The following is a 5,208-nucleotide window of genomic DNA, read 5'->3' on the forward strand; positions in this document are numbered from 1 at the left end:
GGAAGGACAACAGCTATCTGCCTCTTTCTCAACTCTCTTGCTCTCTCACGGCTCAAACCAGAAAATAAAGAAAAGAAACAAATAGAAAACACTCTGTCTCTTCTCTGGCCTGCAATGGGATGTTTTGAAATTCCTACACCTTCCCTTTAAAAACAGCTGCGCGTAGAAAATCATCTCTTCTCACGATCTGCAGCAATGATTCTCTTCTTCTCTTTGCCTATGCCCACTCAAGGAAACAACAAAGAAAAATCAGAACTCTCTTGATGTAGGATGAAATTTACTAATATTTTGGTAAAAACGGAAATAGAAAAATGTCAAAAATAATATTGGAGTAGCACTGTTTGATTAGAAGTTTAACTGTTCGCAGACAACTGAAGTACAAAATGAAAGACTTGATCATCAAGACAGGGTTTTATTTTATTTTTTTATTTACAATTAAGACTTTATTTCCTTTACTTATTAGGACTAGATTTGCTTTATTTATTTCTTTTCCTTACTAGGATTAGATTTACTATTGCTACTAAGAATAGGTTTACTATTACTTTTGGATAATGATTACTTTCTCTACAAATATTTCTCTTTTATAAATAGGCTTACTTATGATGTAAAACAAAGACTCAATTGAATTATTATCAAATCAGATAATTCTCTCTCAAATACTAAACGGAGTTTTATCTTTTTTTTTTTCTTTTTTTTAGCTTATGGGCATATTTTATCTTTTTGGGTTGAAGACGAAGATGCTTCTCCTTGCAAAATCAAAGACACAGCTATTTAATTAGCTACTTTAATCTTTCTCTACGTCAGTTGGTATCAGAGCAGGCTTTATCTTGATCATGATCAATCGACGCAACGATGACGAACTTCTCCAACAATGCCGCTTATAGGGGAGGGGCTCTTTTTTAGAGCCAAAGTCATGTGGTATCGAGTTCGCGTTATCCGGATTCGATGGCCAATTTATACTACAGTAACAACTGCTATAACGATGTTGTTTGTGAGGAGGCTCTTTGGAGAGCCGATTTCCAAGAGTTCCGGCAGACGATGCAACAAGAGATGCGCCAGATGCGGGAGATGATGGAGCGCATGCACATAGGTCTTAATTGTAATCACAGGTACAATGATACTTATGTTGATTATGGGATCCGAGTGAGGCCTACTCCTCACCAACGACTTGCACCCATAAATCAACCACCGGTCTATGAAGATCTTAGTGACGATGATCCAATATGGGCTGAAGGGGAGACGTTCGTTGAATTCAACTTTAGTAGAAAATCCAATCTCCACCATTTTATCCTCAAAGAGTCTCTCCCCGAGATTCTCACAAATCGAAAATCGTTTGGGAGATTGGAAGTATCGCCGACTCCGAGCTTAGGTTCTAAACTTGAGTCTGACAATTCAGCTTATTCTTTTTCAGAATATGAAGCAGAAATCGAGGAAGAGAAAAAAAAAAAAAATGGCGTTTGTGTCTAAACAGAACTGCATCCCAGAACAAAAGCAATCGACTTCTGCAGAATCTAGTAGTCTCATGGCAGATTTGATAACCTGCCGAGTGGTGGAAAGCATACACCTCCCAAGGACTTTGTATGTCTTATAACAAGCAACATGTTTAATGATCCAGGGACTCTTGAGACAGGTAAGACATATGAGCGTAGAGCTATCCAAGAATGGCTTGATAGAGGGAATTCTTCTTGCCCAATTACACACAAAAAGTTGCACATTAACCAGTTACCTAAAACAATAGAGGACATTCAAGCCATGTTACAAAAAGCAAAGGAAGCTGCATTGAAAAGGGAAAGGGTCCCGGTTCATGCCTTCTCTCACCAGATGTAGAGTACTAGTGGGGACCCAATTGCAAATGAGGAAGAGTCGCATGCTATCTACGTAGATTTCTCCAAGTATCTTTTTCCGGAAGAGCCACGTGTGACATATCACGATTTTTTTTCAAGTGGGGGTCTCTGATGTAGGACGAAATTTACTAATATTTTTGGAGAAAACGAAAATAGAAAAAATGTCAAAAATAATATTGGAGTAGTGTAATACCTCGTATTTTAAGATATTGAATAAAATATCTTAAAATATGACTTAAGGCCTAATAATAGGAATAATATACATATGAATATTGATAGAATAAATATTCATCAAGATATGTATAAATATTTAAGAGATTAGATATTTATTAGAAATATATGTATAAGTTTATGAGAGTTAAAATGGATTAGAAATTAGACTAAATCTAAATCGATTGATCGATATTAGAATCAATCGAGCGATTGTTTAATGTTCCAAAATCGATGGTGCGATTAAGGAATTGAACCCTTATTAGAAGCCAAAATCGATTGATCGATTAAATAATCAATCGAGCGATTTAGTTATATAGGTGCTGAAACAGATGGAAATCTGACTACGTATAATAGATCAATCGATTATTTTATAGTGTAAAAATTCGATTGATCGACTTACTGTTCAATGCGATTGATCGATTATTGTTCAGTGTAAAAAATAGATCGATCGATTTTCTACAAAAATGTAGAATCTCATTCGAACACCTGTCTTTTGATATTTATCAAATATAATCATCATTTCATTTGATGATTCATAGCCTAACTCGACATTTCTACAGCCATTGATCAATTCTTGATCAATCTTAGCCATTAATACTTAATTACAAAAGAACTTAGTTAGAGAATCATTAAAATCTATTTATGAATCAATTTCTAGTTACTTGAGGATAGGAGATATTATGTTAGTAATCATGATTATTCTTTGAAGATAGGATGAGTCATGGTGCAATCATGATTATTCTTTGAAGATAAGATGAGTCATGGAGTTAAGATTCTTTTGGATGAGTTACCTATGTTTAAATAAAACCTCCACGTATGGCTTCTCTCCTTTCTTCTTTCTTTGATATTTTGGTGGAAATATCTCAAACAAACTTGCTCTTCAAGTCATATTTTAATCCATTGGATCAGATCAAACTGGAATGATCTCAACCGTTCAAAATCCCATATAAAAACATGGGCATCCTCTCTTCCCAATGCTTTCTCTCTTTATTCCCTTGATTTCTCTCTTGTTTATGCAACTCTCTCTTTTCTCTCTATTACGTTGCATCATAGAAAGAGCAGGGAAGCTCTCTTGCTCTTTCACGAGCTGGAGTTGCATCAAAGAAGAAGAAATTCTTCTTCTCTCTATCATGGGTTGGCAGCTTGGTGAGTACTCTCGATCTTCTTCCTTTGATTTTCTGGTTTGATGTTTCTTACTTACTCAGTTTAGTTCTTTGGGCAGAGGAGAGTTTCTTCTCTTATGTTCAACAATTCCAATAGCTATAGAGAAAAAAAAAAAAAAAAGATGAAGAAGTTCTATTCATTTCTTCTTTCTCTAATACTCTCTTTGTATGTTTGGCGAAGAAGAAGTGAAGCAAGAAGGATACTCTCCATTTTATTTCTTTCTCTATAAGGAGAAGAGAAGAATCTCTTCTCTAATCTCTCGGATCGGCAGCCGTGGGTAAGTTCTCTCACACTTTTTCGGTTGGTGTTAGAAAAGAAAAGAGAAGAATAAGTGTTAAGATGAAGAGAAATGAGATAAGTGGTAGAACGGAATAAGAAAAGAAAAGAATGTTTTAAGGATAAGAGAAGAAGAAGAAAAGATTAAGAGAAAAGGGATATTGCTTTTAGTAAGTTTTACAAAATTTCTTAAAAGATATTTTGAGATATTTTAGAAAATATCCTAAAAATATATTTTGGATCTTTACAAAATATCTTAAAGATATTTTGGATAAGATTCCATCGATTAAAGTTATGTTTTTAAATAAGGTTTTTCATATGGCATAAAAGATATATAAATCATGCCGTTGTGATGTTCGAGTAAAAAGAATATATTTTATAAAAGTACCGTTATGCCGCTTAAATGATTCTAAAAGCTATTAGGCATTTAATATACTAATGCCACTACTTTGTTCAAGATTGTAAAAGTGTTTTTGAAACAATCTTTGTGTAAAAGAATCATTTTGGTAAAAATGATATTTTGGTAATTTAAGGAAAAAAATGGTATTTGGGTCATTATAATAAATACTGTTATAATGCCCGCATAAAATATGCGGCATTATACTTAACCAATTTTATACGCCGGTACTATGTCAAAATAGTAATAGGATTAAGAAATTAGAAATGAGAATAGGATTAAAACTTATTATTAGTGAATTATATTAATTCACTATTGTGTGCATTGAATGGTATTACAGTGTATTTTTGTGTATTCGGTTTATGATGTTAATAAAAGGTAAGAGAATGAAGAAAACAAAGAGAAGAAACGTTTTATTGCTCTCACGGATTGTATCTATTTTAAAAGGGATGCATAAAAATTATCTATTTCGTGTGCTACAATCAGGGTGTAGTTTTAGCCATTTTTCTAGAAGTGTCTGTCAACAATTGCATGGAAACCCTTTTGGAAGGAAAAGACGGTAAGTATCTTTATACTTACTGAGGGTGATGCTGGTGGACTTTTCTTTGATATTGTGTTTACTGTTTTATTTATTTGTTTGTACATGTGAATTTGCATATTTTTCTATGTTTAATTAAACTGATTAACAAAGCCACTGAAACCGTAGGATTTTAGTTACACTGGAACCGTAGGATTCCAATAAAAGAATAATAAACAAGCCACTAAAACCGTAGGATTTCAGCTATGCTGGAACCGTAGGATTCAGTAAAAGATTAATAAAACTTTGTGAGATGACACTGGACTGTAAGCTCCAAGGGACCGTAGGATCCCAAGTAACTCGTAAAAGGGGGACCATCGAATCCCAATCAACACGTTAATACAAACCGTAAGATCCTAAACAGTTTTTATTATTTTAAGTATCTAATATTTTAAGTTGTGTTTTAACAAGTTATTTTAAGTGGCGTATTTAAGTAATAAATCACGCTGTTGTGATGCTCGAATAAAAAGTAACTATTTTATAAAAGTGCAGTTACGTTGCCCAAAATCCTAAAAGTATTTTTAGGCACTATTAATATTATGTTTACTTTAATATAAAAGTAAGTCACATGCTGGCTTAAATCTATTTTGGCGTCTCACTGTTTCAGTTAGAATAATTGAAATAGTGCTTGCTTTGATATTATAAAAGTTCAATTATTTTGGATTGCGAAACTCTATTGTAAAATGGAGAGTTTTAACTATTATACCTATTTTTATATATATAAAAAAAAATGTATT

This window comes from Alnus glutinosa, chromosome 10, assembly GCF_958979055.1.
Source record: "Alnus glutinosa chromosome 10, dhAlnGlut1.1, whole genome shotgun sequence".
NCBI lineage: Eukaryota > Viridiplantae > Streptophyta > Magnoliopsida > Fagales > Betulaceae > Alnus > Alnus glutinosa.